The sequence below is a fragment of the Triturus cristatus genome, chromosome 11, assembly GCF_964204655.1.
Source record: "Triturus cristatus chromosome 11, aTriCri1.1, whole genome shotgun sequence".
Classification (NCBI taxonomy): Eukaryota; Metazoa; Chordata; class Amphibia; order Caudata; family Salamandridae; genus Triturus; species Triturus cristatus.
Window position 1 is genome coordinate 280,957,288 of NC_140594.1, and position 23,577 is coordinate 280,980,864.

The window sequence follows — 23,577 nt, forward strand, 5'->3', positions numbered from 1 at the left end:
GGTCTGCCTTTTTCAAACGCATCCAATGACCGGCTCCGCGGTGGCGTAGCACCCCTACCGCGATTTTCCAAATTGCATCATGCTACCGCGATTGCGGTTCCCATTGGCTGTAAGAGCAGGGTCCATGGCGGTGACACACCGCTGGTGTCAGGCGGTAGCTACCACGATTTGGGTACCATACAGTGACATGGGTGACCGGGATTTGGGTGGCGGAGCATGCCAACCGCCATTTGGCAATATATATATACCTATCACTACCGCAATTGTGTCTTAGGCATTGGCGGTGAGACACCGCTGGTGCCAGGTGGTAGCTACCGTGATTTGAGTGCCATACAGTGACATGGGTGACCGGGACTTGGGTGGCGGAGCATGCCAACCGCCATTTGGCAATACATATATATCTATCACTACTGCGATTGTGTCTTGGGCACTGGCGATGAGACACTGCCGGTTCCAGGCGGTAGCTACTGCGATTTGGGTGCCATACAGTGACGTGAGTGACTGGGACTTGGGTGGCGGAGCACTTTGACAGCACCTATGGACATATCATGTTGTGTCAATGGCCATCTGGCAGTCATTAACAGTGCACAGTGGCCACATGGTTAATGGCACATAATTGTGCACACAATGGCAATGTTCCATTTACCCCACTGCTGACTACACATGCCATGTTTGGGTATGTGATTTTGTACATTGGCATGTTCCCCCTCACATGTCACTTGTGATATTGATGGACCTGAACACAGGACAGTGTTGTTATGAACTCACCAATGTGTACACACGTCAATGTGTTAAAGTGCAGTGGAAATCACAGCAATGTTTGTCTTCATGAAGAATGTGCAGATTTGCCTGTCCTCTCATGTTTGATCATGCACACACTCATCATTTACGCTCAGCCTGTGCTCATTGTGTTGTTGATGTGTGCCATGTCCAACTGATGCCTGAAGGTGTGTCAGGTACAGCAGCTAGGTATGAGACAGTAGTGTTGCATTTTTGCACATATGCTGGATGATATACTCCCAGGCGTGCCCATGCTAAATGTGGCCATATCCCTATGTGCATTCTCATAGTCCGAGGTTTTTTTGGAGGTACTTGCCGTGTGTAAGTAGACAAGTGTACGATTAGTGTAGCTGAAGGTGTCCCTACATGTAAGCTGCTCTGTAACTCAATTGTGATGACAGTCATTGTTGGCGTTGTGTCAGTCAAAACGTGAGATGCTGTGCCCATCTCATGATGTATTGCATTGACGTGTCCACTTTCATCTCAACTCAGTCTCCATTTTGCACCTGTGGACTTTGCCTGTCTTTGCCTTCCTGTGTCAGCAGCGCTCTTCCCCTTACTGTGTTCCCGTCTCCCGCCACCGCTACCACCAACCGCGGCCGCGGAGTGGGGACGGGACCACACATCCCAGCATCCTTTGCGGCAGGGGAGCCGCCGACGCCGTTTTCGCGCCAGGAGGCGCACAAAAGATCGCCGCAACCCCGGCAGAGCGGGCTCCGTTTTGCACCTGTGGACTTTGCCTGTCTTTGCCTTCCTGTGTCAACAGCGCTCTTCCCCTTACTGTGTTCCCGTCTCCCGCCGCCGCTACCACCAACCTCGGCCGCGGAGTGGGGACGGGACCACACATCCCAGCATCCTTTGCGGCAGGGGAGCCGCCGACGCCGTTTTCGCGCCAGGAGGCGCACAAAAGATCGCCGCATCCCTGGCAGAGCGGGCTCCGTTTTGCACCTGTGGACTTTGCCTGTCTTTGCCTTCCTGTGTCAGCAGTGCTCTTCCCCTTACTGTGTTCCCGTCTCCCGCCGCCGCCACCACCAACCGCGGCCGCGGAGTGGGGACGGGACCACACATCCCAGCATCCTTTGCGGCAGGGGAGCCGCCGATGCCGTTTTCGCGCCAGGAGGCACACAAAAGATCGCCGCAACCCCGGCAGAGCGGGTTCCGTTTTGCACCTGTGGACTTTGCCTGTCTTTGCCTTCCTGTGTCAGCAGCGCTCTTCCCCTTATTGTGTTCCCGTCTCCCGCCGCCGCTACCACCAACCGCGGCCGCGGAGTGGGGACGGGACCACACATCCCAGCATCCTTTGCGGCAGGGGAGCCGCCGACGCCGTTTTTGCGCCAGGAGGCGCACAAAAGATCGCCACAACCCCCGCGTCGCGGGACCGCGCGCGGGCGGCGCCAGGCTAAGCCCGGGCAAAGGGCGGGCTGTCTGTGGCCGTCCGGGGCAGGAGGAGGCAGGGCTGGGCCCACTCCCTGAGATTTGCGCAGTCTTAAGAAAGGTACAGTTCGTAATTACTTGCATGTTGACTGCCATCACTCCACTTACTCTTGCTTATGATTCAGTATTGTGCACGTTCTGGACACTGACATTTATAATTTTTACCATTGCATTGCGTATAGCTGCATTATTAAACCAGCATTATGACAACACGTACTCCCAAAAGTAGGCCATCATTATTGGGAGGCTCAGTGCGAGGCACGTTGGACAACTTTATCACAAGGGCTGCCTCAGTTCTTGAGAAGGAGATTGCCTTGGTGGAGCGACGCCTATCGGCCGAACATTTGCAAAGTAAGCGCTCCTCGCTCGGACCCATCCAGATGGTCGTTTCACCGGGTCCTGTATTGCCTGTTCCCTGCTTAACAAACAATTCTCGGACTGCTTGTAGATCTCCTTCGCCCACTCGAGACTCTAACATTATGACACAGCCCCATACACATGTAACACCGCCTGCTTCTAATTCCCATGTTAACTCTCCTTCTGACTGTATACTATCAGACTGCATACTATCAGATTTAAAGCCTTCAAGGGCCACCATCATTGCTACTACCGACAGTCAACAAAGGAAGGGAAGGAGAATCATTGGTGCAGGTTCCCCTCCCCAGAAAAAAAAGAAAGAAGGGAGTAAGAAAACATAGCAAAACGAACCCACTTGGTAATAACAAGAGCAACCAACTGGAAAATGCTACGATGCATCTCCCTTCAGTCGTTACACTATCACACGACTCTGAAACCCAGTCGGATTCCCACAACTATGACCCATTAACAAACGAAATTGTGGATCGACTGGAGTTACTTGTCAAATCACTCCTTCTCCCACTCCTAGAAATAATGAAGGGCATATCGAAACAACTTGGGTCAATGGAGAAGTTGATCGTAAAAAATACTGACCAGTTAAAAGAGTTATTGCCTAACACAGTGGTATCCTTAAATAGTACCATCCATTCTAAACCACCCTTAGCGACAAATGATAAACATCTTAGTCTAGAGGCAACTAAAACTAAAACTCTACCATCCTCAGTAAATCCAACTAATCTGTCACCTAATCAAAAGAACAACACTGAGTTAGACTACGGTCAGACAATTGTTAATTTACGAACCAACGGCCCCGATCTCAAAACACACAATCCCACTGTTGTCGCCGCCTCGTGTAAAACTCATGATGTTAACTGTCACCATATAGATCTGCCTCCGGAGGCGGTCCCTTACGTTATACTTTTGACAGGAGTTCCAGCACTGGAAACAGGGAAGAAAGAAGGCTATTATGACCTAAAAAACAAAGTAATGCATTGGTTAGGACAGAATAGGCCCTTACCTCCCAACATCAACGGTGAAATCCTGAATGTCCGTAGACTTGGCTGGGTCGGCTCACGGCCGAAAGAAATCGAAGGCGATGTGATCATTGTCAATTTCAGAGATCACAGGGCTACCAGGCATATATCTAATTGGTTTCAAGGTCAACACGAGAGTGCCATTAGAACCTATGACCTGACTTATTTCTATCCACAGTCACTAACTAGGAACTCAACACAGCCCAGTACCTACATACGGCCCCAAGCAGGGTCTTTTGATTTTAATTTACCCATTTCCAATCGTTTTTCCCCTCTCAGAGGATTAGAGGAAGTCGACTGACTTTCTTTGGGAGATCATACTCGGGGCCCTTCTAGTGGCATAAGGAAGACACAAGTAAAAAGTGACCTTTGTCTTCTTCCATTAATCCACACTGTACCGGACATTAAGAATTCGCTACCGCCGGTATTAAGTATTGATCCTCAATCGATAGACGAACCGCCGACATCCACGAACCCTCTATTATGCCTTACAACCACATGCGATCAAAAGACTAGTAAATCAGAAATAGCGGTCGTATTTTGGAACGTAGCTGGTCTACGCTCCAAACAAGGGAACGACGTTTGGACTAATTTTATTTCAAATTTTAACAGTTTGTGCTTACAGGAGACATGGCTGACAACAGTGATTCATTTGGAAGGTTATAGAACATACTTTTCACCTGCCCAACCTTCTAAGTCTGGCAGGGCTAAGGGTGGATTAACCACCTACATATCAAATCTGATCAAGATGGATGAGATAAGGATCATAAAACTCGACCCTAACTTCCAGCTTTTTAGCCTTACACTAAACGCGGGAGACTCTTTCCTCTTGGTCAACTATTACAATAACCTCTCTGACCGAGATGCAGTGGAAATAATTAATTCCATCTCTTCTCTAATAACATCTATTATTAAGAAATCATCCAGAGAGATGACTATTATATGGGGTGGTGATTTTAACCAGACTATTTGTGGAGTTTCCAATCAACTTCTATGCGGCTTATACGACGAGGATGATAATCCTATTCCTCATTTTACCCACTCGTCTCTAGGCAGTTCCCTAAATGAAATCATGTTCAGGTCAGATCTGGGAATCGCGAATAATCTGTTTAATTCAAACGCGTCTCCGGCCCCTACCTATCATGGGAGGGGATGTAATTCCACCATCGATTACATCTTGATCTCTAATGGTACAATAAAGAGGGACACCACTTTTCATATCCATCAGATTGTACTGAGCGATCATTATCCCATCAGCATTACACTTCATCTCTCCAATAGACCCAATCCTAAAATCCCTAGTCTTTTACACCAACACAATTTAGAACTATCCAGATTAAACGGCTATTCTTTGAAATGGGCTTTAGTTGATCCAATCGAAACTGTTAACACTGTGGTCATTGGAGCGTACTCGTCCATTATGAAGTGCCTGGACCTGACTGCTTCAGACGCAGATGTTATCACTAATTTTGGCACCGTGATTCAGGCAGTCAAACAAGCCCTAATGGCAAAAAAGACCCATTCCATAAATAATAGACAGGGCTGGTTTAATCACACGTGCACGGCAGCCTATTCCAAACTAAAATCCACCTTGCGCAAAACAGTTAGGGATTCCGTTGAAATATCTAAATTGAGGAGGGCCTATAACCTTGCAATAAAGGAAAGGAAATCGGAGTTAAAAAAACAACTCTGGGACGAACTATATGAGAGCTGCTCTAGCAATAACAACATTACTTTTTGGAAAGTGGTAAAAATGCCTTTTTTTACTGACAAGGGTAATCTCCCAAGACTAGAGGTCGCTATAGATGAAAAGGACTGGGTAGATTATTTTTCAAATTTTTTTATGATTAATCCATTATCAACTGATGTCATAGATAACGATCTTTATCGTCAAGACCCTTCGCCCTTCCCTATTGACATATCCATCACACTCGATCAGGTCACTCGGGCTTTAAGTGCAAGCAAAAAAGGGAAGGCCCCGGGGACCGATGGGGTCCCAATAGATTTTTATAAAACCCATGTCGAACTTTGGATCCCTCTTTTGACTAGAGTTTTCAATGCACTGTGTACCACCGGCATACCGGAATCCTGGAAAAAATCTATCCTAGTACCGATCTTTAAGAAAGGGGACAGGAACTTAGTCTCCTGCTACCGCCCCATCTCCCTATTGGATTCAACGGGGAAAATGATGGGTGGATAATACTTGATCGTTTGCAGGAGTGGGCAGCGGAAAATAACATTCTATCCGACCTACAATATGGGTTCCGTGAAGGCCTGGGGACCATAGACCAAGCCTTGAATCTATCACTCTTGAAAGACAAATATGTTAACATCAAGGCCGGAGCACTCTACATGGTCTATGTAGACCTGTCAGCTGCATTTGACTGTGTTAGTCACTCTAAACTCTGGTCCATCTTATTAGATCTAGGGATGGACCTGACCGCAGTCACCTTTATGAGAGAACTTTACGCCGATGCAACTGCCAGAGTGAGATTTGGCACCAGTGGAGAACTTACTGCAGCTTTTGGGGTGGAGAAGGGCGTGAGACAAGGATGTGTCCTGGCTCCATTCCTATTCACCCTTTATACTAATGGTCTGGAGAGGGAGATGTTGAGAGGAGCCCTGGACCTTCCTATGGTAGCCAATCGCCGCATACCAGCGCTTCTGTATGCGGATGATGCGGTGATATTGGCTCGCACCCCAAACGAACTTCAGAGGGCTCTAAATAGCTATGCACTTTTTATGGCTAGCCTGGACCTTAAAGTCAATATAGGGAAAACCTTCGTTATGAAGGCGGGCGTTGGCAAGAATAACAAAACCAGACCTATCTATTTGAATAAAGAAAGATTAGCGACTACTGACAAATATCCGTACCTAGGTGTCATGATTGATAAAAGATTAAACTGGAAACCGGCAGTTGAAGTAAGAAAACTCCAATTTGCGAGAACCACTTCCGCACTTGTGAGTTTCTCCAGGAAACTGGGGAGGAAAACACCTGCGGAATGGTTAAAATCTATAAAGCCAAATGTATATCAGTGGCCCTATATGGAGCGGGTGTATGGGGACACGCAGCTGTGGGCCCCATTCAGACAATAGAGAATGGTTTTTTGAGATACCTTCTCGCTCTACCAAATACAGCCGCAAACTATTCCTGCCATCTGGAACTAGGCCTTCTGTATGTGATAGACCTGGCAAGAATCCAGCCCCTTTTATTATGGCACCGAATTTGGTCATCAGAAAAAACAATCTTTACCCAAAAAATTATTCAAGATTGTAAGGACCTTGATAATGTACACAGATCTAGGTGATTACTTTATGTTAAAAAAAATTTAACTGACTTAGGGCTAGTTAAATACTATCATGACCCTTCTCTGATTCAGGAGTTAACAAGGAAGGTCTTCCACAAACTTTGCTATAATCATCTTGAAGACCTAAGACTTAACTCAGAGGTTATGAAACAAACAGTAAGGCACAGTCTAACAGTCCAGACGGTGTTCGGGATCCAGCCTTACTTGACTTATAGTATTACTTCCTATGAGCTGTTCATTTTGTTAGGTTTAGACTGAATCACTTTCACCGTCTAGTAGTTTTTCCGTTGAGAAATAACTGGGCCAAAATACTTCCACCTTGCCCTTGTGATGGGAGTTCCCCCCAGTCCACAATCCATACCATCCTTTTCTGTAAATAATATACGGATCAGCGGAGAAAATTACTAATCCCCCTATTAAAACGCTCGGGCTTTCGTACTTGCCGCCCAGCTTTACTTTTTTTACAGTCACTAGAGGGGGAGGGGCTGGTCTACATTGTTTCTAACTTCTTACAGAACATCATGCGACATAGACCGAACCTAGGCTGATTTAATCTATTTTTGATTTCACCGTTAAATTAACTGCATTAATCAAATCGATGTCTTTTTTACCCAGATATTCTCTCTGCACTGCCACCTCAAAACTGTGAATTGATATCACTGTGATCATTCTTGTATCCGATGAATTTTAAATTAATGTGATTTTTAATGTGATTTTTCTAACATGTACTTATATCTGTATCTTTTATGGCTTTCTTCGGAAAGTCGAATAAAGAAAGTTTTGATTTGATTTGATCTCAACTAGGAGGAGACCAATTCTGCATCCGCCCTTCACAGTGCTGGCAGACATGGAGAATGAGGAGATCATCCAGAAATTTTGTCTGGATAGAGCCACCCTACTGACCCTTTGTGCTATGTTGGAGCCCCACCTGCAGCCTCACCGAACATATCTAACAGCTTTCACCCCAACGTCTAAGGTGATGGCGGCCCTGCATTTTTTTGCAACTGGATCATTCCAGCACACGGTGTCCAGTGCAGGTGGGATATCGCAACCTATGTTCAGCATGGTGCTGCGTGATGTTCTGTCCGCTATAATGATCTACAAGGACAGATATATCCATTTCCCCAGGGGGCCTGAATTGGCGGCTGTGAAGGGAGATTTTTATCCCCTTGGACACATCCTGATGTTGGTGTCATTGACTGCACACATGTTGGGCTGGTTCCACCACAGGCACGCGAACACATCTACAGGAATTGTAAACATTACCACTCCATAAATGTGCAAGTGGTGTGCCAGGCAGATGTGATCATCTCACACGTGTGTGCCAAATTTCCATGCTCCGCCCATGACTCATACATCCTGCGTAACAGCATTGTACCACAGCTGATGGCTAATCTGCTTCCTGAGCGTGCATGGATTGTGGGTGAGTATGCCTAGTCAAATAGCGTGCTGTGTGTGTGACCTGCTGTCTTCTGCCACAGCAACATTACACTGTTTATCTGTGTTTGTCACACCTAGGTGACTCTGCCTATCCCAACCGTCCTTGGTTGCTGAGCCCACTGCGGAATCCCAGGACACCAGCTGATGTCCGCTACAATGATGCCCATGGGAGGACACGTCGTGTGGTGGAGCGTACTTTTGGTCTGCTGAAGTCACGATTTCGCTGCCTTGACAAGACCGGAGGTACCCTGATGTACTCACCCCGGGAGGTGTGTCAGATTGTAGTGGCATGCTGCATGCTCCACAACCTAGTCATTCGCAAGGAGATCCCCCTGATCCAGGATGATGAAGAGCAGCCAAGCCCCCGCCTGCAAACCAACTTGTGTCCAGTGATGAGTACAGTGGAGAGGAGGAAGGTGTTGACCTGCGTCAACAGCTCATCAGCCGCTACTTCACTTGAAGGTGAATGACAATGTACAACGGACCCATTGTCTGATGATGTTGCTGTTGTTGTGAAGGTGTATGTGAGATTTGTGACTGCAGCCGGTTGTTGACTCAGTGGTGGCTGACAATGTTTCTGGGACAGGTTATTTTGATACATCTACAGGATGTATATGTTGGCACTTGTTGCCCATTGTGATGTGTGTATGTTGGATTATCTTGATGGTGACTGTTGTGTGATGTCTGTGATGCCACACTCAGACTAGTGATTGTTGTTCTGTTGTGTTTTCCTAGGTGCCTTCAACCTCTCCTTGCCTACATAGATTCCATACTCCTGGTACATTGTAATCATGGTGAAGACTGCACATCCTGGAATAAAGAGGGAGCAGAAACAACAATATGTGTGTAAGGAGTATTTATTTCCAATGGTGACATGTGAGGGGGTGAACATTTACATTGAGGTGATTAGCGGAGCAGTGAGTTGACAGTTATGGTAAATGAGATAATCGAGTAGTAACCACATTGATGTGGTGACCCAGTCCAACAGACATATGCCATCCACAAGGCTGTGTGGGGAAGGACAGTCCAAAAAGTCAATGCAGTGGTTAAGAGGGTTGCCATCAGGGCTGGCTCCGTGACAGGCATTTGGCAGGTGCTTTGCTATGGGTTACTCTGAGTGATTTCTTGGGACGGCCCCTTCGTCACTTGGCTGGGGGGTCTCTGCTGTAGGGCCAGTGGGCTCTGAGGACTCACCCCTCTCTGTGGCTGCAGGGGAGGATGGTGAACTGTCATCCTGCGGCCCAGCAGGGGGAGGTGGAGGTGGTGTTTGTGGCGCAGGCTTCTCCCTCAGTACCGCCACTAGCTGGCCCAAAAAGGCCACAATTTGTCCCATGCGGGTGTCCATGGACCTCATCAGCAGGAGGAGCTCGTGGGAATCTTGTTCTGACCGGCCCATTCGTCCCTGGGCCCGTTCATATGCCCCAAGGACTCTATTTATCTGGTCCAGGGATTCAGTCACAGGCTCTGCTTGTTTGTGGATGACCCTGCCCCTCCCACCTGCCCTGCTGCCACAGACCTGTAGCCTCACCACTGTAGGTACCTGCATCCTCTCCCTGCCCTCCTCAGGTGGGGTGGGGTGGTCATCCTCTGGGATGGGGGAGTGTTGCAGGCAGCACTGGTGGTGGTGATGTTGGTGGTGGTGGTGGAGGATGCACAGGCCATAACAACAGGGGTCTGCAGAGAGGTTGGTGTTACTGAAGATGTGGTGGGGGGACGCTGGGGTCCTGGGACCGGTTGTGCCCTGGCACACCAAATGGGCCGGCTCAGAGCTCCTCATTCTCTGAATCCTGGGAGTCAACATCCGAGAGTCCATGTCCCGGAGGGGGGTGGGGGGGGGGACTGGTTCTGCAGGTTGCTGGTGTTGTCCTCTGCAGTCAGTTCCTGGTCACCTGTGGGTCAGATGGGAGATGGTCATTGTAGTGCACCCCGCAAGCTTTGTGTTAGCTGTGATTCATTAACTGTTTGTACACCACATAGTTGACTAATCATCACATTGTTTGTATGTGCACTACTGTGCCTCCTGACATGATGCTGAGGTACATGCTTTACTTCTCCATGGTGTGAGGTGTCAGAACCTACCATGCACCACGTGCATATTTTGTGATTACAGGGATATGTTGCCATCTAGGGAATAGCACCACAACGAATTTCTGTGAAGCCTCATTGTTGATTACTCTGCCCTGGCAGACGTTACATCTGAGCATGAACTGGCCATTGTCATCTCCTGCATACCTTAGTCCTGTCATGTGCATATCTTAATTTGTACCACCGGCCATGCTTTCTTTGTTTTCATATGGTCCTTGCTGCTCTGGCCCAATGGCACTTACACATGGCATTCAGTGCTGTGCATGTTTGTGCCCATACTTCCTTCTACATGTGAATTGGTGTGTCACACTTTGGTTGCTGTGACAGTTTCATTTGCTTAGCTGTGTGCACACTGTGAGTGGCAATGGGATCGGTGTGTATATTTGTGCAATGAGAGGGCTGGGGTTGTCATATGGCACCATGCTTTTCGAGAGGACTGGCTGGGTGCACGTACTGGCTACTTACCTGTTATGTTTTCACATTTGGCTTTGTTTTGTGACACATCTGTGTGTGTGTGTGTGTGTGTGTGTGTGTGGTGGAGGCTTACATCCTGCTCAGGGGTGGGCCAAGAAAACATAATGTCTACCTACTTGTTAGTTTGAAGTGGACAGTGCAATGACTGACACATGAATCTGCTTGGGAGTAAGTACTCCTTCTTGATCGGCTGGGTGACGGGGGGGCATGGTGGTAGTAGTAGTGCAGGCCTCCCAAGCCCAAACAGTACAACCTTGGTAAATGGCTACCTGCCTGTGAGTTTGTTTGTAGTGATACAATGGCTCCCAACTGCTTCTGGGTGGGGGAGTGCTCCATCCTGTTCAGGTGTGGGACAGGGGGCCTGGTGTGAGTTGTTCTGCAGAACCTCCCACTGCCAAACAGCCCTCCCTGTGTAGATGGCTACCTACCTGTAAGTTTGTTTGTAGTGATACAAGGGCTCCCAACTGCCTCAGGGTGGGGGAGTGCTCCATCCTGTTCAGGTGTGGGACAGGGGGTCTGGTGTGAGTTGTTCTGCAGGCCTCCCACCCCCAAACAGCCCTCCCAGGGAAGATGGCTACCTACCTGTAAGTTTGTTTGTAGTAATACAATGGCTGCCACATGCATCTGGGTGGGAGGGGATGCTCCATCTTGATTACCTGAGGGACGAGGGTGCATGGTGGGAGTAGTAGTGCAAGCCTCCCAACCAAAAACAGTACAACCTTGGTAAATGGCTACCTGCCTGTGAGTTTATTTTTTAGTGAAAGGATGGCTGCCACATGCATCTGGGTGGGAGGGAGTGCTCCATCTTGATGGGCTGGGGGACAAGGGTGCATGGTGGGAGTGGTAGTGCGGCCTCCCACGCCCAAACAGCCCTCCCTGTTAAGATGGCTACCTGCCTGTGAGTTTGTTTGTAGTGATACAATGGCTTCCAACTGCTTCTGGGTAGGGGAGTGCTCCATCCTGCTCAGGTGTGGGACAAGGGGCCTGGTGGGAGTTGTTGTGCAGGCCTCCGACCCCCAAACAGCCCTCCCTGTGAAGATGGATACCTACCTGTAAGTTTTTTTTTAGTGATACAATGGCTCCCAACTGCTTCTGGGTGGGGGAGTGCTCCATCCTGTTCAGTTGCGGGACAGGGGACCTGGTGTGAGTTGTTCTGCAGGCCTCCCACCCCAAACAGCCCTCCCAGGGAAGATGGCTACCTATCTATAAGTTTGTTTGTAGTGATACAATGGCTGCCACATGTGATCTGGGTGGGAGGGGGTGCTCCATCTCGATGGGCTGGGGGACGAGAGTGCATGGTGGGAGTAGTAGTGAAAGCCTCCGAACAAAAAAACAGTACAACCTTGGTAAATGGCTACCTGCCTGTGAGTTTGTTTGTAGGGAAAGGATGACTGCCACATGCATCTGGGTGGGAGGGAGTGCTCCATCTTGATGGGCTGGGGACAAGGGTGCATGGTGGGAGTAGTAGTGCAGGCCTCCCACTTACAAACACACCTCCCTGTTAAGATGGCTACCTGACTGTGAGGTTGTTTGTAGTGATACAATGGCTTCCAACTGCTTCTGGGTGGGGGAGTGCTCCATCCTGCTCAGGTGTGGGAGAGGGGGCCTGGTGTGAGTTGTTCTGCAGGCCTCCCACCCCCAAACAGCCCTTCCAGGGAAGATGGCTACCTGCCTGTGAGTTTGTTTGTAGTGAAAGGATGGCTGCCACATGCATCTGGGTGGGAGGAAGTGCTCCATCTTGATGGACTGGGGGACAAGGATACATGGTGGGAGTAGTAGTGCAGGCCTCCCACCCACAAACACACCTCCCTGTTAAGATGGCTACCTACCTGTTAGTTTGATGAGGGCAATGTACTGGCTGACACAGGCCTCTGGGTGGGGTGGTGGGAGTGCTCCATCTTGCTGAGCGGTGGGACAAGGGGGCCTGGTGGGAGTTGTAGTGCTGGCTGTCTGTACACATGCCCCCATGGTGATGTTGCTAGTTACGTTTGGGGTGAATGAGAGGGAGTGAATGTTGGATCTGTGAGACATGTGGTAGGGAGTGTGTGGTGCACAGGAATGGAATTGCGCCTTGGAGGTGTAGCTTTGTAGTTGTGCAAGACAGTACATAGCAGTGTGGTGGTAGTCATTTCTTTGTACTTACCAGCCTCCACTCCCCCGGCTACTCCTGTTAGACTCTATGGATGCAGTATGGCAAGCACCTTCTCCTCCCATGCAGTGAATGTTTTGGGTGGGATGGGAGGGCCACCGCCAGTCGTCTGAGCCAGCTCACGGTTCTTGCTCCTCTTCTCTTTCACAACCCTCTTCAGGTCATGCTACCGCTTCATGATTTCCTTTTTTGAGCACGGTGTGGTCCCTACTGCATTGACCTCATCGACTATCCTTGCCCACATTTGTGCTCTTGTGGCTAATGGTGTCTGTTGGACCAGGCTACCAAACAGTTGTGGTTCTACTCTGGTTATCTCATCTACCATAACCTTCAACTCACTCTCTGTGAATTTGGGCATTTTTTGTGTTGCCATGGTGTGTGATGTGCAAAGGGGTAATGGGTGCAGGGGTGTAAGTGGTGGGGGGGTGGTGGTGATGTGTATGGTGTGTGATATGCAGGGGGGTTGTGGGGTGCAGGTGTAGAAGTGGTGATGGTGCTGTGTGTGGTGTGAGTAGTGATGGTGTGTTGCTTTGCCTATCCTTTGTTCTCAGGCTTTGGGGCCTTCAGTCGTGGAGTGATGCAAATTATTGTGGTCAGGGAAGGGGCTGGTTTTATACTCAGCTATGTGGGTGTCTCAAAATGGGGTATTGCTGCCAGGTGTGTAGTGTGGGTTGTCCTGGGATTTGTATTTTTGGTAGTTGCAATGTGGTTATGTCATTGGGGTGTGTTCTGTGTTTTGGGTGCATGGCTAGTTTGCTGTGTGCACTTTGTAGCATTGTTGTGAGTTTTTTCTGTCGACCGCCATTTTTGTCACGTAGCGTCTGCGGCATTGACTATGCTACAGCAATTCCGCCGGCTCTCCCATTCATCACTGTTTACGACGGCGGCGGTCGGAAACAGCAGAACGTACTGCGGTGCCATCGGGGATATCCTAATTTTCCGTGCGGTGTCTCCGCTGTCCTGGCAGTGGTTTGGTTGTTTTCTGCCTCAAATCTGACTGCCGCGGACCGATTTTGGCTATCTCCGACCCCTACGGGCGGTTTCTCTTTGCCTCGTTCCCCCGCTCTCGTTTTTTTTTGGCGGTTGATCCTAATCGGACCGCTGGTTTTGCCGCGGTTCCGGCGTGCGGTTGTTTTCCGCTACCATGGCGGTCGGGGTGGTTTTCCAACCGCCATCCTAATAGACCCCTAAGTGCGCTGATGGTTTGGCCGGCCTCTGGGGCCGGCCAAACTGTTATGCTCACTTGGCAGTGCTCACCACTCCCCCCTCCTCCCTGGTGCTGCAGCTGCAGCATCAGTATGGGTGGCCACACCCCTCCCTCGTCTCGCAGTCTGCAGGGCTAAAAATAAAATGATAATAAAAAAGGTTTTATTATCATTTGATTTTTGTCCTTTGCCTATTTAGCCATAACGGAGGAGCCGGCCCTGGAAACATATATTTCTAAGAGTGGCTTTCTCACCAGGTTTCAAGATGTGTTTTCCATGAGATACTTTATTCTGATCATGTTTTACCTCAGTCCAACAAAATCTAAATACTGATCAATGTTTTACCTCAGTCCAAAAGATTATAAATAACAAATGCAAGAAAGAGGCTCTTTGCTCACGCATTCGAGGCACTGCTTCATAACTGTTGCTCTTTTTCTAAGAAATATTTTATATTTAAAATGGCTACTAAAGTTAAAAAAAGCTTGAAGAAACACTTTCTAATGCAGAAAATTGCACTAGTGTTGCAGAAATGTTTCATCACACATAGAGTTTTGCCTCCTCTGGAATCAGATGTGACGTAGCATGGCCATTCAACCTGACGCATGTAGTGATGTCAGAGCCTTTTGACTCTTTTGAAATCACGTTGAAGTTGAAACACGTAATCTACGATAAATTCTACAAACTTCCAAAAATAGACCTGAGCCAGGTGTAAAAGTCACACGGGCAGCATTCGGATGTTAGATCCACCCCGCTGGCAACCTGACGATGCCTCTGACGTCAGCTTTGGGTCACATAATGCTTGGAGTTCAGTTCTGTATTGGGCTACTTGACAAATGGCAGCCAAATGATGCCTCTGAAGTCAGCTTTGGGCTATAGAATGCTGGGAGATCAGCTCTGTATGTTACCTGCTAAAAATAAACTTGTGATCTTTACAGGTTTATTTTTCACCAGTTTAATTAACACAAACCTTGTCCAGGTACAAAGCAGCACTTCACAACGAATACAAACTCCATTAGAGGTTTATTTTCAGCCGTGGCCGGCATGGCTCATGGGTGGGGGTGCAGGGGCGGGGCGGGGGCAGGGTCGAGGGGACGGGCAAGTGGTCACGAGGGAAGGCGGGGTCACGCGGGGTCACGCGTGGAAGGGTGCATTTAAATAATAATAAATATTTTAACTTAACCTTTCCAGGGTCCCGCGTCTTCACTGGTGGGTCTGCTCCTGTGTTCCTGCCTCCGCAGGAACAGGAATCAGGCAGCCTCCCTCCCCTCCCCTAAGACAATCACAATGCTGCAATGGCAGCCAGTGAGTGGTTGGGACGCCGACCACACGTGTGTCTATGGGGAGGCCATTTTCTCCATGTAGGCTGCATGCAGCCTACATTGAGAAAAGGGAGAGTGCGCATGACTGGTTTGCTCGGCCATTCCTCCCCTGCCCTTGAACAGATCCATCCACCCCCAACCAGACCTTTCTGCTTTCTCGCAGTGCGAGAAGCAGAACCATAAAATGGTATTTATAATACCATTTATGTTTCTGCTTCTTGCACTGTGAGTAAAGCAGTGGGGCGAAGCTCCTCCACTCACATGGAGGAGCCACCCCTTTTTATTTTATAGCTTTTTGCCCACCTGTAGGGAGATCATTTAACCAGGCAGAGGCTGATCCTGCAAGCCTCGGGACTTTGACACTGTCCTGTTTTGTGTCATTCAGCAGGTTTGATGCCAGTTTGACTGGAACAGATTGCGGACAACCTTGTCTGGGCACACACACGAAGGAAATACTATGCTTTAAGCAATTTAAGAGGGCCAGCATGTGATGTGAGGGCTGGGCTTAGGAAGAAATGACTGTGTATCCATGACAACCACAGTCACTTCTTCAACCCTGGACCCAGCTCACCCTCAGGCTGCCTGCGGCACACACAGCTGAGCTATTCAGTGTTGGGCGCTAAAGCTGCATGGACAAAAGAGCTGCAGGTCCTAAGGACACTAATGTGTAACATTTAATGCCAATGTGGTGATGTGGGAATAGCATTAAAATGTGTTAGCCTAACCCGCAATGTGTGGCACTTGGCAGGGCTGGTGGCTTAATAAAGACAAAACCCCAAGACCTGCCTGTCTTGCAGCTGAAACTTACCTCTGTTGCAAGGATCAGCAGTCTCCAGTCCTTATAAGGCCTGGCCTGACAGCTCAGCAGTCACCAGCCCTTACATAATCAACAGATCAAGAGAGCATTGATTACCTTGAATTCAGAATTTGATTGGGCAGATGTTGTGTGCTCCCACTGAAGAAAAAAGCTTATATTGCACTTTTTTTGCTATGTTGGAAAGTGTATGCTCAATACATGAGGACTGAGTTAGTCATGGTAACAAACAAATGATCAACACTGTAGACTTGATCTGTTTATTATGAATATTTGTAATAAAAGCAATAGGCCTGATGTATGTTTTTGTGCAAAGCATATGTTAAAGCCAATGTGCAATACAGGGTGGATTGGTATTACTTTGGTTTAAAGCCTGAAAATAGGTATTTTGTTTCATGGAGCATTCCAGATTACTGTAGTAGGCAAAGGTTTTGGTATTGGTTAATCCCTCTGACAAACCCTGGGATAGAAGATTGTCTCTGTGATAATCCTTTATAGGCCCTCTTAGGATCGCTTGCATATTGTATTGCCAATTCTAATTTTCGACATATTTGCAACGCTATCACTGTGTGCCTTGTAGGAAAGCTTACGCTTAACACAGTAGACCTGAACTGGCAATGGTGGCAAGACAAAGATAAAGGGTATAGGCTTGAGTGGTTCAGTGTCCAACGTTATGGCAGATGCCATCGGTCTGATCTTTTTATTATGAGCAGTTACCACAAAGGTAGCATGGCTGACATTTACTGTGGAAAGCACACGTTAAAGCTGACAAATTAATGCTGGATTCATATTACACTGTGTAAATGTCTGTAGACAAGCATTTTGGTAAGGAATCTCACAGATTACCATAGAAGGCCAGGAATTTGGTATTGGGTTCCCCTGTGACAGACCCTAGGCGTTGCACATTGTTTTGCTATCTGTACATTTCAATATATTTGCAATTATGTGGCTGTATACCTGATGATTGCATTTTGAGAACACTTATCCTCAAAACAGTAGGCCTTTAAAGGTGGAATTTTGTTACACTATCTTAAAGCCTGTAGACCTATATTGCAGTATATGGGATCTCACAGATTAATGCACTAAGCTAGGGCTGTTGATGTTGGTCACCCCCTCTGACAAATCCTGGGGGGTAGAAGATTTTCAGTTTGTCTATCTTCTTGACAACTTCAGTTTTCCCATACTTGTCATTTTATGACTGTATGCATGATGGTTGTCTTATGGGAAATCTAATACACTATAAAGTAGGCCTGAGTTGGTTATGGTGATAAGCGAATAGGCTTGAATGGCTCATTGGTAGAAGTTGTATCAAATGTTATAGGTATAATATGATATGTTTATTATGAAAAATTGCAACAAAAGCAGTAGGCGTCTGACGTTTTTATAGTGAAGACCCTAGAGGTCTTTAAAGGTAAAATGGTATTACAATCTGTTAAAGCCTGAAGACAGGCAATGCTTAATTTTTACAAAATCAAATAGGTGCCAGGGCTCTCTGCGGGAGGCCACTGCAGCTTGCACCACACATTGCCCCTGCCATACTGCCAATGATAGCAACAACACAGCTACTAACCATCACACGCCCACAAGTGTGACAATTCGGACTATCTGAGACCCTCCAAGCTATAAGAATGGCTTGGGCGGCAGGTAATAGTAATTTTTAATGCATATTGAATTAATAATTAACTGTTGTTGTAGTCATCTCTAATTTAGCCAGACAACGCCACCTTGTGGCAGACTGTCGCAAGCCCCGGTGTTGGCAATTAAGTGCTGGTGCCGAAATGCCGGAAAAACACTTGCTCAAATTAAGCTGTGAAGACAGGTATTATTTAACATGCATTAGGCAAGGGTTTTGGTGATGGTTAGTCCCTCTGACAAACTCTGGAGGTAGATATTTTAACTTTGAAAATCCTTATTAGCCCTCTTAGTGGTGGTTGAATATTGTTTAGCCAACTGCAGTTTTCAATAAATGTAATTGTATGACTAGACACCCGATGATTGCCTTGTGGGAAAGCTGATACGCAATACAGTAGGCTTGAGCTAGTTATGGTGGCAAGACAGGAATAAAAGCTGTAGGCCTGATTTGCTTATTGGGAAAAGTTATTTTGGAGGCCATGGGTCTGATCTATTTGTTCAGAAACATTACAACAAAGTCAGTAGCCCTGACTAATTTATTATGAAAAATATATACTACAGCTAAAAGGCCTTGAAGGGCGGATTGTTATTTCACAGTTTTAAAGCCCGTAGATGGGTATTTTTGTTTTTACATTAATTATCATAGATTTCTATAGGACACAAGAGGTCTGGTGTTCGGTATGTTTCTGAAAAACCCTGTGGTGGAAGATTTGTACTGTGATAATTTTGTATAGGCTGTCATTTTTGGCAACTATACTTGTGTACCTTTGTGTAATTTTAAGACTATATTCTTGATAGTTTATTTTGTGAAAGTTTATGCTTAGTAAAGTAGGCCGAAAGTGGTTATTATAATAAACCAATGATATTGGTAAGAGGTAGATTGGTTTATTGAGACAAGCTTTTCAGATACCTTAGGGTTGATCTGTTTATTATGAAATGTTATGACAAAGGCAATAGGCTTGACATAATGTGGAAACAGATACTAAACCCTATAGGACTTTAAGGGAGGTTTCTTTTTACACTGTGTTTATGCCCTCATGAGGCATTTTGTTATGTGTAATCTCTCCATTTGCTGTAGTAGGCAAGGTTTCTCCTTTGATCAAACCTGAATATAGAAGATTTGCACTGTTAGAATCTGTGTTTTGCCAACTGTAATGTTGTGCATATTTAAAATGTAGTGACTGTCAACCTTACAGGTGCCTTGAAGGAAAGCTTATGTCCAGTATAGCAAGCATGAATTGGTTATGATGTAAAGACAATTTTAAAGGATATAGGACTGATTGGTTAATTGAGAAAAGCTATGTCAGATGCCGAGGTCTGACCTGTTTAGTAAGAAAATTTACAACAAAGGCTGTAGGTCTCCGTTATGTATTATTAAAAGTATATGTTAGAGCCTACAGGCCTGAAATGGTGGCTTGTTATTGCACCATGTTAAAGTTTGTAGACAGGTAGATTACATGGAATCCCACAGATTACCTTAGTAATTAAGGGTGTTGGTGTTGGTTACCCCCTTTTCCAAATCCGGGGTAGAAAACCTGCACTGTAATAATCCCTGCTTGAATCTATTAGGAGGAACAGACAGGTGTAGTTGTATGTCAGGCCATATTCTGCCATTAGTCTGTTAGAATGTCATTCACATTCTGTCTCTGCCTGTGACAGCAAGACAGCAAACAGCATCAGCAATAGTCAGCCCACTTAAACCATTAGCTCGATTTCCCTATGAGTGATTGGTTGAGTAGGGTAAAATCCTATTCAAGCAATAATCACAATCCTTTTCAGAGTGAAACTGAAAACGTCATTAAATTAACCTGTGTTTAACCCTGCGGTAGCTTGGCACAAAGCAGTCAGGCTTAACTTAGAGGCTATGTGCATAATGAGAAACACAAACAACAGACGGACAGTTGATCTCAAGACTCTTATATCCCCAAAGAAAAGTAAGTTGGACAATATATATCACGTGGTGTGCACTACCCTGATGACCCTCTGCCCAAATGATGCTACCTTCATCGAGGGAAATAATTTAAACTATCACAACGAAGCACCACATTCAACATATTCACGATCATTTAAAAAAATAAATAGCAATTAGACATGACGATTTTCGTAAATCCAAAGAGTGTTCCACCTTTATTCATGCTTCTTTTTAACATTGTAAAAGCCAGCCAACGCGTTTTGTCCAAAGAAATTAGACTTCTTCAGGGCATTTATTTGGTCAAAATAAACACACAATTCTTCCAATTCTATTTTTAAGAATGTGAGCAAATTGACTGTTTATAAAAAGACAGGAAAATTCCACCATAATCCATCCGAACAGCAAGTAGCTAAAAGTAAAAAACCCAATTATGGGTTTTGTTTGTCAGATTTCATATAATCCAGGCATCATTATACGGAGGGCATGGTCACCATGTAAGAAGCACTTTGATTGGTGCGGTGATATACTAATGGGAGAAAGTCCTTGCCGGTCTGGAAAAGGAGTCTTAATGGATAATATTTATGCAGCACATAAACAGTAATAAAGTGAAAACACAGCACAAGAAAATTTCCACATCAGTTTATAAAAATAGAATGAAAGTTCATATATTTTTTTACTCCAAAATGAAAAGAAATCCAATCAATAGAACCAGAGTTATGAATCTTTTAAGTTTAAAGTGAAAATAGCACCTAAAATATCAAAGCGCCAATTGCGGACATCTAGACGCACGAGACCAGGGCAAAGTCAAAAGTTAGGGCTGACCTTGGTGGAGTGTGGTTCGAATGCACAAAGTGGATTGTATGGTCTCTGCTTACCTTCGGACTTAGTAGAAATTTCTGAGAAAAATATCTGAGAAAGAAATGTTCAGCGGGTAAGGCAGCCTGGGGGTGTCCAAGGAGGAGGCATCATTGTTGGGGAGCCACTGGCTGAAGTTGTGGTGAAGAGTTCTAAGTACAGACTAAGTCTCTTTAGGATGTCAAAAATCTCCATTGGGAGGAAGCTGCAGGCTTTATCCAACGAGGGCTCCTCAAGGGCTTCCTTCCAGAGAGGAGCTTCTGAACAGGATTTGCTGCAGCAGAGAAGATTGTAGTGGGAGCTTACGCGAAGTCAGGCCGACCAGCGATGTACTTTGGGCAGATTGGCAAACAGGTATGTCCTGGTCTCCCGTCGGTTCTTAGGACACTTTTTGGCAAAACATTTTCTAAGTCCAAAGTTTTGGAATTGGGCTACCTGGGCACCTTTAGCACCACTTCCAAGACTCCAGGGTGGGATGGGCACCACTTGAGGGGTCAGGACTCTGGCTGAGTCCAGGTGCGGGTTCAAGATGGTCTGAACCTTTTTAACCCCTGAGGCTCTGATCAGGAGGCCAGCCAACTCACCCATGAGGTCACTCTGGAAGTCCTGAGATCAAGTAGGAAAGCAGGTCTCAAGCAGAAAAGCAGGTCTCAAGCAGCAGGGCAGTCCTCTGAAGTACGCAGCATGCCACAGGCAAAGGAGCAGTCCTCTGAGAGTCCTCTGCAGGTCCAGAAGTTAGCCGAAGAGTTAGTCTGCGAGAACTAATGTTACACCTGGTGGCAGCTTTGAAGTTGAACAAATGTATGGAATAAAACAAGGAAGTGTCTGGAATTTCCTGCCTCCCTGCTCTGACCTCAGGATATCTGGAGTCACAAAAGGCTAGTGTGAAAAGTTATTTGTTTGTGTGATGAGGCAGTGTCTTTGAAGTGCAAGTGAGGTTGTGCACAGCACCGCCCACCCATCCTTTTAGAATGGCCCATCCTGTTAGGATGGCCCATTCTGCCAACACCCAGTCACCCTTTTGTGTGGTTGTCTGGAAGGAATACACAAAGGCTAACTGCCAACTACCCCATGTCATGTGACTCTGGAAACAGGCTGTAGGCACCAAATGGTTAGGACAAGAAAATGCCAACTTTCTAAAAGTAGCCTTTTCAGAATTGGGCCTTAAAGTCTGACTTCACCATTAAAGAGGATCTTAAATTACAATTCTTTAGACACCAACATTGATATTTCTACCTATACCCAAACAAATGTTACCACTTATTAAATGTAACAAGTTAACCCAAAGTTTTGGGAGAGGCAGGCTTCACTGTAGTGAAAAGCAAATGTAGGAGTTTTTTTACTACCAGGACATGTAAAACTTAAAGGTACATGTCCAAAATGTTAATACACGGCACTTGCCATATGGTTTGTTTAGAGCCTACCTTAGGGTGACTTATATGTATGAAAAAAGGAGTTTTAGACCTGGAAAGGGTTTATTTTGTGAGATCTAAGTGTCAGTTTAAAACTGCACACATGCTGCACACTTGTTTTAAGGGGCTACTTGGGTGGCATCAATCACTGATGTGGCTGCAGCTAGACATAAGGGGAACATATGATACCTTTGTAAGTCTGAGCCATGGTTGATAGAACGTGTAGTTTCCTTCCCTACAAAAATCCTGATATCCTGTTCAATTGGGCACACTGTAATTCTGACACATTAGCATTTTGCTTAATAACACATAATGTTTGCTGTAATTTCCCATAGTTATGTGAAAGCATAGTATACACATGTTGGCTCATAGCACAATAAGTGCTATTGGCCTTCTAGTAGAATTTAATTTACCAGCCCTGGGGATATGATATACCACTTTACCAGGATCTTATAAGGGAATTAAATATGTAGGCCAGGGGTAAGCCAGTTCTAAGATATTTTAGAGAGTGTGCACTAGCATTTTAGCAGTGGTAGAGTCCTAAGGTTAATAATAACGGGTTCAGCAAGGGGAGGGAAAGCAAATGTTTGGGGTGACCCTGCAAAGAGGGTCAGGTCCAACAGCAGTCAACAACAGGGTTTTTTGTTTGTAGTTGCTAACTACTTTCCTTAGCGTGCCTTTATTGTCTGTTTCTTATCTTAGCAGGAAAAGTTCAGATATGGTGACTATCACAAAAAAGGAAGCTGAGCCAGCAAAATAATCTAGCTAGTTTCTCATGTCTATTGTGCAGGTTATGCCAGAGAGCATAGTCAGCACAAGTAATTTGAGCACTGTCTGTTTACTGGAGAGCCTTCCTTGTCCTGATGCTTATGCCTTTGCCCCACGGTATTCTAGGAGACTGCTCAGGATGTTCACCTTTGATGTCTCCTCTTTCACTTTGTCTGATATGTATACTTTTCTGCAGTCACTTTGACAGCATATATGGCCTTCGTCGGAGAAAATGGTAAGATTCTGGTGCCCTCAGTTATGACTAAACATTAAAGCTGTGTTCTATAGGTGCGTTCCTTCCCAAATAATGGCTGTACTACTAAATCAGGGATACTAAAAGTACGGCCCGGAGGGCACATGCGGTCCTCCTGACCTTTAATTGCGGCCCCTTGGTGAACAGCAGCACTGGGCTGTTCTTCACTTGAAAGAGAAGGAACATTCAGTAAGCAATGAAATGGACGTACTTTATTTGCAGGTTAACTAAGCTAAAGGTAAAGAAGCAAAGAATGTTTTCTAGACTACGCCCACCTTTAAACACACCGACCCTCACCTGTGGCATTGGTGTGGCCCTCGAGAAGCCACAGACAGTACTTTGTGGC